The sequence below is a fragment of the Bubalus kerabau genome, chromosome 11, assembly GCF_029407905.1.
Source record: "Bubalus kerabau isolate K-KA32 ecotype Philippines breed swamp buffalo chromosome 11, PCC_UOA_SB_1v2, whole genome shotgun sequence".
NCBI lineage: Eukaryota > Metazoa > Chordata > Mammalia > Artiodactyla > Bovidae > Bubalus > Bubalus kerabau.
Window position 1 is genome coordinate 70,806,544 of NC_073634.1, and position 12,678 is coordinate 70,819,221.

A 12,678-nucleotide genomic window follows, 5' to 3' on the forward strand; every position below is an offset into this window, starting at 1 on the left:
TTATCTTGTAGAATTAAGGTAGCTAACCTGTATTCACTGAGCGTTCATCTGGATGCTTTGATCAGAATCTGAGGGAAGAAGTTTCACAAAGAAGAAAAAGAAGGAAAAAACAGAAGACTAGATTTTTTTTGTCTTCCATTCTCTTGGAGACTAATGGCAGTTATACTGACAAAACCACAATTTTTAATGTTTTACATGTATTAAGTTAGTGAATTCTCATAACAACACTATGAAATAAGGTACTATTGTTAGTTTCACTTTATAGATGGGGCACTGAAGCATAGAGATAAGTGACTTGCCCAAAGTCACACAAATAGTAACTGGCAAAACCAGGACTCAAATCCAAATATTTTAGGTGCAGAACCCAGTGCTTAACTAGCAACACCATACTGCCTACTTAAAGTAAGAAGCAAATCTATAAGCAGCATGGGACCAGGAGACAGGAAACCTCTACCACTCCATAGCTGTGCCCCTAGACCACTTAGAACTCTGGACCTATTTTTGCAGCCAAAAAGCTATAGCTCTCTTACAACGCTTAGTAATTCTCTAGTTCTTAGTGCAAGATAATCAGATCAACCACTGTAATCTCAAGATTCCTAGCACACTTACAGAAGTATGATTTGTCCAACCTGGCCTTGCATTTCTATTCAACTTTTCAAGTATATTGTCACCTCTACTCAGAATCAGGTAACAGTCGTCTACTTATCTCCTTGAACATCCAGTATGATAGTTTATATAGAATGTGTCCTTACCAGTATTTAAATAAACCAAATAATCAAATTCAAATTAAATGTGACACAGAAAACAATCTGATTAGGGTGGAAAGATTGTTTTGAGGTATTATAGACCATTTTGAACTTGCTCTAAGAGATATTAATGAGAAATATCCAATTAAAAGGAAAGGAAAAGGAGGGACTACCTAGCTGGTCCAGTGGTTAAGAATCAGCTTTGCAATTCAGGGGATACAAGTTTGATTCCAGTTGGGGGAATTAAGGATCCCAGATGCCTTGGAGCAACTACTGAGCCCATGAGTCCCTGGGCCACAAAGAAAGATCCCACGTGATGCAATGAAGATCCCACATTCTACAACTAAAGACCCAACGCAGCCCAATAAATAAATGAATTGTTTAAAAAAGGGAAAAGAAACTGATATTTACTATGTATCTTCCACAGGCTAATTGCTGAATTAGGCACTTAACATATTACATTGTTTAATCCTTATAGATGCCGATCTGCACCTCTGCAAAGTAGATACTATTATCTATTGTATCAAAGTAGATACTATTCTATCAATACTATTTTCCCGAATTATATAAATGAACAATGAAAATTGTATTAGTAGCAGAGGAATGCGCATGCTTTGTTGGGTTTGGAGGAAATAATTTGGCCTGTGATATGGCTAAACCATGTCACAGTAAAACCCAGTTATGGCCAATGTGTGGTTAATTCCTTACAGGAAGTCAAAGAGAAGGGGACCAACATTATTTAAGGACATTAACTAAGGCCTGCACTGCAGTGGATATTTAATCATATCATGCAGCCTTCACAAGACACTTATCAATGTGGAAACAGGCTGACTGGGGTTAAAGTATGTCAACTGTTGCTACACACAGCCTGGTAAGGGCAGAACCAGAAGTACAATCTGACTGACCTCAAAACACAGTCATTTTCTAGACACCATATAACCGTTCTATGTTGCCATCTTTTAGTCTGATGGAACTTATTAGAAATGCAAATTATCAGGCCCCACCCAGATCTTTTGAATAGGAGGGAGGGGCAGAGGTGGCAGTCTCTTTGCACCAACCATCCTGGTGATTCTGATAGATTTTCAAGTTTGAGAACCCTTGTTTAGCAGAAGGGACAGAGTAACAACCACTTATTTTCTTCAAAAAGATTTCTTGGTTTTTGGTTTTGTTTTCTGAGTAGAAAAGTAATTATATAATCATCAAAGACAGTATGAAGAATAGAAGTCAACTCAGAATAAAATCCCTCAGAGATATTTACTACTGACTTTTTTTTTTGCATTCGCTGTTTTTATAAAGCTCAAATTTATAAGGATCTCTCAACATTTTCCAGTCCAGTGCTCTGTTCTAGATCTAAGACCCCTTCTCCCTTCATTTGCCCTGTAAATCTTCCAACTACGCCGTCTGCTGTGTCCTGCTACTTACTGTTACTACAGCACTTTGGATGTACATTTGGCCCCCTATATTTGAGGGTTGCACACTGGAGGATTAAACCAAGTACACATGGAAAATATTCAGAAAAGAAAATTATATAAAGTTCCAGAAAGCAAAACTTGAATGTACCTTGGCCAGCAGCTATTTACATAGTATTTACCTTGTATTAGGTATTTTAAGTAATTTAGAGATGATCTAAAGTATATGGGAAAGACTAGAGAAGGCAATGGCACCCCACTCCAGTACTCTTGCCTGGAAAGTCCCATGGATGGAGGAGCCTGGTAGGCTGCAGTCCATGGGGTCGCACAGAGTCGGACACGACTGAAGCGACTTAGCAGCAGCAGCAGCAGCAGCAGCAGCAGCAGCAGAGATCTCTTCAAGAAAATTAGAGATGCCAAGGGAACATTTCATGCAAAGATAGGCTCAACAAAGGACAGAAATGGTAGGGACCTAACAGAAGCAGAAGATATTAAGAAGAGGTGGCAAGAATACACAGAAGAACTGTACAAAAAAGATCTTCACGACCCAAATAATCACGATGTGATCACTCACACTCACCCAGAGTCAGACATCCTGGAATGTGAAGTCAAGTGGGCTTTAGGAAGCATCCCTACAAACAAAGCTAGTGGAGGTGATGGAATTCCAGTTGAGCTATTTCAAATCCTCAAAGACGATGCTGTGAAAGTGCTGCACTGAATATATCAGCAAATTTGGAAAACTCAGCAGTGGCCACAGAGCTGGAAAAGGTCAGTTTTCATTCCAATCCCAAAGAAAGGCAATGCCAAAGAATGCTCAAACTACCGCACAATTGCACTCATCTCACACACTAGTAAAGTAATGCTCAAAATTCTCCAAGCCAGGCTTCAGCAATATGTGAACCGTGAACTTCCAGATGTTCAAGCTGGTTTTAGGAAAGGCAGAGGAACCAGAGATCAAATTGCCAACATCTGCTGAATCATCAAAAAAGCAAGAGAATTCCAGAAAAACATCTATTTCTGCTTTATTGACTATGCCAAAGCCTTTGACTGTGTGGATCACAATAAACTGTGGAAAATTCTGAAAGAGATGGGAATACCAGGCCACCTGACCTGCCTCTTGAGAAACCTGTGTGCAGGTCAGGAAGCAACAGTTAGAACTGGACATGGAACAACAGACTGGTTCCAAATAGGAAAAGGAGTCCATCAAGGCTGTATATTGTCACCCTGCTTATTTAACTTATATGCAGAGTACATCATGAGAAACGCTGGGCTGGAAGAAACACAAGCTGGAATCAAGATTGCCGGGGGAAATATCAATAATCTCAGATATGCAGATGACACCACCCTTATGGCAGAAAGTGAAGAAGAACTAAAGAGCCTCTTGATAAAAGTGAAAGTGGAGAGTGAAAAAGTTGGCTTAAAGCTCAACATTCAGAAAACGAAGATCATGGCATCTGGTCCCATCACTTCATGGGAAATAGATGGGGAAACAGTAGAAACAGTGGCAGACTTTATTTTTGGGGGCTCCAAAATCACTGTAGATGGTGACTGCAGCCATGAAATTAAAAGACGCTTACTCCTTGGAAGGAAAGTTATGACCAACCTAGACAGCATATTAAAAAGCAGAGACATTACTTTGTCAACAAAGGTTCGTCTAGTCAAGGCTATGGTTTTTCCGGTGGTCATGTATGGATGTGAGAGTTGGATTATAAAGAAAGCTGAGCACCGAAGAATTGATACTTTTGAACTGTGGTGTTGGAGAAGACTCTTGAGAGTCCCTTGGACAGCAAGGAGATCCAACCAGTCCATCCTAAAGGAGATCAGTCCTGGGTGTTCACTGGAAGGACTGATGTTGAAGCTGAAACTCTAATACTTTGGCCACCTGATGTGAAGAGCTGACTCATTTGAAAAGGCCCTGATGCTGGGAAAGATTGAGGGCAGGAGGAGAAGGGGACGACAGAGGATGAGATGGTTGGATGGCATCACCGACTCAATGGACATGGGTTTGGGTGGACTCAGGGAGTTGGTGATAGACAGGGAGGCCTGGCGTGCTGCGGTTCACGGGGTTGCGAAGAGTCAGACACGGCTGAGCAACTGAACTGAACTGAAAGTATATGGGAGGATATGCATAGGTTATGTGCAAATACTATGACATTTCATATAAGAGACTTGAGCATTGGCAGGTTTTTGGTATCTGAGAGGGTTGCTGGAACCCACTCACCTCAGATTCTGAGGGATGGCTATACCTCCATTTATAGCCCATATCAATTTGTACTGTCATTATTGGTTTACATTCATCTTTCTTTCCTTAGCAACCGACTCCCACACATATATAGTGAAGTGAAGTGAAAGTCGTTCAGTCGTGTCCAACTCTTTGCGACCCCATGGACTATATAGTCCATGGAATTCTCTAGGCCAGAATACTGGAGTGGTAGCCTTTCTCTTCTCCAGGGGATCCTCCCAACCCAGGGATTGAACCTAGGTCTCCCACCTTGCAGGCAGATTATTTACTGTCTGAGCCACCAGGGAAGCCCTGGTGATACATAGTGAGTGCTCAGTAAATACTTTGAACAAATGAATTCGTAATTTAATGAAAAATAAAATAAATTAGCTGAAACATATTCAATCCTTCTTATTAGATTGATGATTCCTAATTAGTTTGAACTCTAGAAGTCTGATTAAGCATAGAAATGTTCTTTTAGCAGAATTCCTTCATCACAGATGTTGTTAGATCTGAAAGTCCAAGTTTGATACCAGTTAATCTCAAGGGACTAATAAAGTATATATTAATATATAATATATTAATAAAATATAAGGGTCCTGTTAGATAACATGAAAAGCAGCTGAAACACATTCTAGGTCTCTCATATTTCCCCTTCTCCTGTATTTTCATGTCATTAATTAAACATCAGTTTATGTTGGAATTCTCATCCTTCTCCAGCAACTACCATTTTTCTGTACCTCTTTCCAGCAAAATACCTCAATGCAATTGTCTATTCTTGCTGTCTCTACCAATTCTCCACGTTACTATGTCCAATAGACAGCTCTCAGTCCTCATCTTCTGTTAAAATTCAATTTATTTAAACAACAAGGAGATAACAGTTCATTCTTTCTCCCTCCTACCCCTCCCATCTTTGGAAATCATCAACCCGTTCTGTGCATCTAAGTGGTATATACATATATGTGTGAAAGTGAAGTCGTTCAGTCGTGTCCGACTCTTTGCGACCCTGTGGACTGTAGCCCTCCAGGCTCCTCCGTCCATGGGATTCTCCAGGCAAGAATACTGGAGTGGGTTGCCATTTCCTTCTCCAGGGGATCTTCCCGACCCAGGGATTGAACCCAGGTCTCCTGCATTTCAGGCAGACGCTTTAACCTCTGAGCCACGAGGGAAGCCCTACATATATTGTAACAGAGATCAAACAGTATTTGTCTTTCTCTGTCTGACTTACTTCACTTAGCATAATGCCCTTGAGGTCCATTCACATTGTGACATGTGGCAAGATTTACTTCTTTTTATGGTTGATTAATATTCCATTGTATATATATACCATAATTTATCAGTTCATCTATCAATGAACACAGGTTGTTTACATAGCTTGGCTATTGTAAATAATGCTACAATGAACAAGGAGGTGCATATATCTTTTTGAATCAGTGTTTCTTTCATTTTCTACAAATTAAATACCAGAAAGTGGAATTGCTGGATCATATGGTAGTTCTAATTTTAATTTTTTTGAGGAAACTGCATACTGCTTTCCATAGTGGCTATCTATTACATTTTGATAGGTTGGGATGGTAATCATTGTTTTCATTGTCATTGTTTAGTAGTTGTTGTTTAGTCCCTAAGTTGTGTCCAGCAGTTTTATAACTCCATGGCCTGTGTAGCCCACCAGGCTCCTCTGTCCATGGGCTTATTTAAGTTATTGTTGTTGTTTAGTCACTTGGTCGTGTCTTTGTGAGCTCATGGACTGCAGCACGCCAGGTTTCCCTGTCTTTCACCATCTCTCAGAGCTTGCTCAAACGCATGTCCAATGAGTTGGTGATGCCATTCAACCATTTCATCCTCTGTCGTCCCCTTCTCCTCCTGCCTTCAATCTTTCCCAACATGGGGGTCCTTTCTAATGAGTCGGTTCCTCGAATCAGGTGGCCAAAATATTGGAGCTTCAGCTTCGGCATCAGTCCTTCCAGTGAATATTCAGGGTTGATTTCCTTTAGGATTGACTGATTTGATCTCCTTGTAGTCCAAGGGACTCTCAAGAGGCTTCTCCAAAGTCAGTGAAGACTTTTTCAAAGACTTTCTTTGATAAAAAAAACTCTCCTTGACCAAACTTGAATCAGTACCTTGCAGTCCTTTTTTTTTAACTAGACTTTGACCTTGCACTCTGTCCTTGGCCCAACTAGTTTTAGCAAAAATTCTGATGAGTCAGTTTAGTGAAAATCCCCCAGCCTTGATATTACTCTGGATATCTGGTCAAATTCCTTATCCTTCACTCTCAACATCGTATCACCTTAAGCTGCCTTAAGGCAAGAATCCTGTTGAGTCTGATCAGCAAGAATCCTCCTAGCCTTGATGCTTCCTCTAGAGATTTTCCATCCACTGATCCCCACCCTGCTCCTTAACTTACCCTGGTTGGTTTGGATTTGAGCTTGGTCTCTCTCCCGTACCGGACTTCCATGGCGGCTCAGACGGTAAAGTGTCTGCCCACAATGCGGGTTCAATCTCTAGGTCGGGAAGATCCTGTGGAAAAGGAAATGGCAACCCACTCCAGTACTCTTGCCTGGAAAATCCCATGGGCGGAGGAGCCTGGTACGCTGCAGTCCATGGGGTCGCTAGGAGTTGGACACAACTGAGCGACTTCCCTTTCACTTTTCACTTTCATGCATTGGAGAAGGAAATGGCAACCCACTCCAGTGTTCTTGCCTGGAGAATCCCAGGGACAGAGGAGCCTGGTAGGCTACTGTCTCTGGGGTCACACAGAGTCGGACACGACTGAAACGACTTAGCAGCAGCAGCAGCAGCCGCAGCAGAGTCCATTTCTTTAAAACTAGGCTGGTCAGATTTTCCCAGAGAAGATACTTCTAATATCCTGCCTGGTGGGTGAAGACCTGGTCACCTGTGTTGGAGGATCCAGTTGGGAGAGATACCTAAAGGAACCAGTGTGCACCATACAACCATCCCCTAATCTTCTTAGCTTCAGTGCTGTACTTTGGCTTTTCGCTTTGCCGTGTATTTTCCAGAGAAGAAACCCTTTGTTTCACCCTTTTCAGATATAAACCTCCAGTCTTTTTCCAGAGTTGGAGGGGACAGTCACCTGGTCACTCAGTGTGGGGGAGAGAATCAAACTACTTCTTTAAGGTATTTTATGGGTTGTTGGGAGGAGCTAATGGACACCTAGCCAGATGTCTTCTTAAACTGGGACTCAGTGCTTTCATTTTCACTGCAATGGACACATAAAGAATTGAACTAAGATGTACTTGCTATAATTGACATAAAACATAGATTGAGGTTTCTGAAATAGTCAAGGAGAGCAGTGTGAGAGTCCCTGTCCCATCCTTACTGAGTCACTTACTCTTTTTTTTTAATTGTGAATGTTTTATTTAGTCATTTTTGTTTACAACTGAAAGTCTGGGCATTCAAAATTAACATCCTTGCCCATGAGCTTCTTATAGACACCAGAAAATGTTTCAACTTTGTGTTTCACATTGTCTGCTGTGCTTCATCCAAATGAGCCTTTAGGAGCTGGCTGCCATCCAGTTTGACTTGGATTATCTTGCCCATAATCTCACTTGGGAAAAACCAAGTCATCCAGGATCCCATCGTGCCCAGCTGTTAAAGCTCAGCTCCTGAGATATTTTTGCTTATTTTTTGGTACAGGTTTTTTGAGTTCGCTTAGGTAGAATTCTCCTCTGGACACTAAAGACAACATGCTTCCCACTGAACTTTTTCTCCAGTTCACGTACTAAGTGAACTTGGGTTTTCTGAAAAGATTTCAGTTGAGGAAAAAAGATTGTAATAGCTTACTGACCACCACCAACTTCATTTTCTTGGCTCCTGTTGTATTCAGCTTCCTTAGTGGAGCCTTGAGTTCCAAGTTGATCTCAAACTCATGGAGAGCCTGGGAGATGCCAGATTCCAACTCCTGCTTCTTGCCATTGGGCTTCACAGTTTTAGTGCGCAGAACTGAAAGAAAGTGAAAGTGAAGTTGCTCAGTCGGGTCCAACTCTTTGTGACTCCATGGACTGTAGCCCACCAGGCTTCTCTGTCCATGGGGTTTTCCAGGCAAGAATACTGGAGTGGGTTGCCACTTCCTTCTCCAGGGGATCTTCCCCACCCAGGGATGGAACCCAGGTCTCTTGCATTGCAGGCATACGCTTTACCCTCTGAGTCACCAGGGAAGCTCAGAACTGAACATGGCCTAATCCTTTCTAAAGAGGACAATACTCATTTGCCTGGCCAACACCTGGCCTGAAAAGAGCAGGGCATGGTTTGTTTGTTTGGCTGGTTGGTTGGTTTTGCTGGGCCTTCACTGCTGCTTGGGCCTTTCTCTAGTTGTAGAGAGTGGGGCTACTATTTGTTTCAGTGCACAGGCTTCTTGTTGCAGTGACTTCTCTTGTTGCGAAGCACAGGCTCTAGGCACGTGGGCTTCAGTAGTTGCAACATTCAGGCTCAGTTGTTGAGATGTATCCTTGAGATCTTTTTGCCATCAGTCCATAACCTCTTGGTTGGATTTTGACTTTAGGTATGTGATCTGTGTCTAGGGAACAACAGAAAGCTATATCTCATTCACACAGGCATTAACTCTAGGACTCTGGTCTCAGAACTTCAGCTCTGATTGCCTGAGCGAACACTCAAACACTCACAGTTAGGATGTCCTCCTAGAGGTCTTATTCTGACTCTTTAGAATTATGATGCTTAGAGTGTGTGTTCTATAGATGAGTACCAGCCCATTGACTGGTCCATGGTGAGATAAGTGCAGAAATTAAGAATAAACATTTATACTATATAAATTGCATGTAATTTACAGAATATTTGAAACACTTTGGAAATGAAAAGGGGGATATGATTCTGCACCTCCAGTTCCAATGTGTGGGCTTTTTCCACTCACCACCTATTCACTGACACTAGTTAAGTGTCCTACAATTTTACTCAATTTTACTCTGACATTATCTCCTTGGAGATAGCATCAGATCCCACAAGTTAAGGACTCAGTCCTACAAGACTGAAACCCCTGTTTCTGATGCCAATCACAAGTTCAGGTCATCACATGTGCTTCTGACTGACTGGTTATGAATCAAAGGTTTAAGTGACCCCACTCTTTGGGTTCCATTAATTTGCTAGAGCAGATCATAGAACTCAGAGAAATATTTTGCTCATTAGCTTATCAGTTTATTATAAAAGAATATAACTCAGGAACAGTCAGATGAAAGAGACACACAGGGCAAAATATGTGGGAAGGGGCTCAGAGCATCCATGCCCTCTCTTAGAGCATCATCCACTCTCACACCATTGTCTTACAGCTGGCTGTTCACCAACTTAGAACCCCAGGTTTTGAGTTTTTATGGAGGCTTCATTACATAGGCATGGTTGATGGAATCATTGGCCATTGGCAATCATTCAGCTTGCAACCTCCTTCCCTGATCCCCTTCCAAGAAGTGTGTAGGAAAGGGGACAGGATGACTGAAATTTCCAATCCTCCAATCACACAATTGTTTCCTCTGACAACGAGCCCTCATCCTTAGGAATTTTCCAAAAGTCACTTCATTAATATAAACTCAGATATGGTTGAAAGGGATTTATTGTGATTATCAAGACGCTTCTTCTGTCTTATCTCTTAGGAAATTCCAATGGTTTTAGGAGTTCTGTGCCGGAAACAGGGATGCAGACCAAGTATATATTTCTTATTATAAATCACAGCATCATAAGGGACTACTAATAATTATGCCAGGACAACAGATATTACCTGGACTGTCAGGCAAAGAGGAACATATGGTCATCTCCTCCATAGATCTCTCTGGTGGTAGAGCCCTGTGGTACGCCTTTCAAATGACCTTCTGAGCCTCTCTTTTCCTGAGTGTAGTAGTAGTAGTTTAATCGCTACCCTAATTTCCAAATTCCAGGCCCCATGCCCCTGCCCTGATAAGATAGCCCAGCAATTACAGTTTTGCCCACCACTTCCTAAACCATTCTTGGAAATTGGCTTATAATTGGACATGCTGTCTTGCCTACTGGCCCCATTCTGAGACTTCCTTCCAGTGACTGTCTTCCCCCAAGAGGGTATTTCTGAGAGCAGGCTTCAGTCTTCAGCCGTACCACAATGAGGAGTCATAAAATATGATTCATGGTCATGATAATTAAATAAACTACTGAGTGCAGCAGTAGCTTCAATTCATTAGGAACTTCAGAGTTTAAGTGCTTCTTGGCAAATATTTTCTAAATAGTCCTGGTAGATTTAACAAGAAGTCAGAGATTAAACAATGGGAAAAATCAATAGTTTTTCAGCCAACCCTCTGCTAGGAGCATCTGTGAAATATCATGCATTTCTTGGGAATTATTATAGTAGTCTTCAAATGTTTTCGCTAACATAATCACTAAGTTCATTTTTAAAAACCCTATATTCCTTCATATATTTTAAAGCTGACATATAAGAATTTTCATCACAAGTCCAAATAATTACAAAGGATATAATTTATGCCATCTTATAAATACTGTAATTTAAAAATGAAACTATTCCATCACTCCTTTTAATGTATAGAATGCAAACTACCATATATTTCATAGAATATAAATACTCACCATCATCCATTTAAAAATACTCTAACTTCTTCTACAACAACTAAGAATTTCACAACTATTCTTTTTTCTTCTAGAATGCATATTTCTAATTCCCCCAAGGAAGTTTATCCTATAGTAATAAATGCTTGTTTTTTTTAATTGATTGGATCATTTTATTTCTTCACCCTAAAAACTAATTAATTTTTAGTTTTTAATTTCCTATAAGTATAAATTTCTAAGTGTTTAAAAAATTTCTTCTGGTTGACAATTAGCAGCTTTATACAAGTAATTAAAACAATATAAATGTAACACAAATTTTGATAAATTGACAAAAAGTAGAAATATATTGGGAATGCATTTTTTTTTCAGTTATTTATCGATCTTTAAGGCAGGGAATACATTTTTTAATTGATGTATGATTGATTTACAATGTTGTGTTAGTTTCAGGTAAACAGCAAAATGATTCACCATATATTTTATATATATATATAATACATGTGTGTGTGATACAGTTGTTCCTTATTATTTATTTTACATATAGCAGTTTGTATCTGTTAACCCCAAACTCCTAATTTATCCTTTCCCCCCACCTTTCTCCTTTAGTAACCTAAGATTGTTTTCTATGTCTGAATATTTTTCTATTTTGCAATTAAGTTCATTTGTATACTTTTTTTTAAGATTCCACATATAGGTGATATTGTATGATACTTGTCTTTCTCTGACTTTCTTCGCTTGGTATGATAATCTCTAGGTACAACCATGTTGTTGTAAATGGCATGATTTCATTCTTTTTTATGGCTGAGTAATATTCCATTGGGGCTTCCCAGGTGGCTCAGTGATAAACAATCCTCCTGCCAAGCAGGAGACATGGGTTCCATCACTGGGTCAGAAAGATCCCCTGGAGAAGGATGTGGCAATTCACTCCAGTATTCCTGCCTAGGAAATCCCATGGACAGAGGAACTTGGTGGGCTACAGTCCATGAGGTCACAAAGAGTCAGACATGACTTAGCGACTAAACGACAACAATATTCCATTATTTGTGTGTGTATATACATATGTATCACATCTTCTTTATCCATTCATCCACAGATGGACACTTAGTTTGCTTCCAAGTCTTGACAATTATGAACAGTGCTGCTATGAATATCAGTGTACACGTATCTTTTTGAATTATGGTTTTTATCTTTTCTGTGTATATGCCCAATAGTGTGATTGCTGGATCATATGGTAACTCTATTTTTAGTGTTTTAAGGACCCGCCATACTGTTCTCCTTAGTGGTTGCACCAATTTACAGGAAATGCATTTCTTTACAGGATGAATAGGGCTTTTAAATTTTTAGTTCATTAATCCCATCAATTCTATGTCTAGTTTTTATTTTTATAGATGTAAACACTGGGAAAACTTGTTCAATACATACCCAGATGGGACTTGAAGTTTCCTTCAGCAGGACCACTTATTTCCTTGCATGCCTGAAATATAAGCCCCTTCAAAAATGGTATGGGATCTAGTCTCGAAAACTACTTTGAACCATATATCAACTTTAACTTGATTCATCTTTTAAAAATCTTATCAAAAGCAAAAAAAAAGAAAGAAAACTGAGCGACTGAGCATACACACACACATAAACACACACAAAGATTTAACACACGACTGCTATTCTTTCCCTTAGAGCCACCTAGTTTAACCCAATATTTTCAAGACAGGTTGAAAAAATAAGAATAATGTTAATTTCAAAGCACTCTTTCCAA

At 40.1% G+C, this 12,678-nt stretch overlaps 1 pseudogene; it reads right to left on the reverse strand.

The window, feature by feature from the left end:
* Positions 1-7,767: 7,767 nt before the first annotated feature.
* On the reverse strand, positions 7,768-10,150 carry LOC129623831 (40S ribosomal protein S7-like; annotated as a pseudogene).
* Between the last annotated feature and the right edge of the window lie 2,528 nt (positions 10,151-12,678).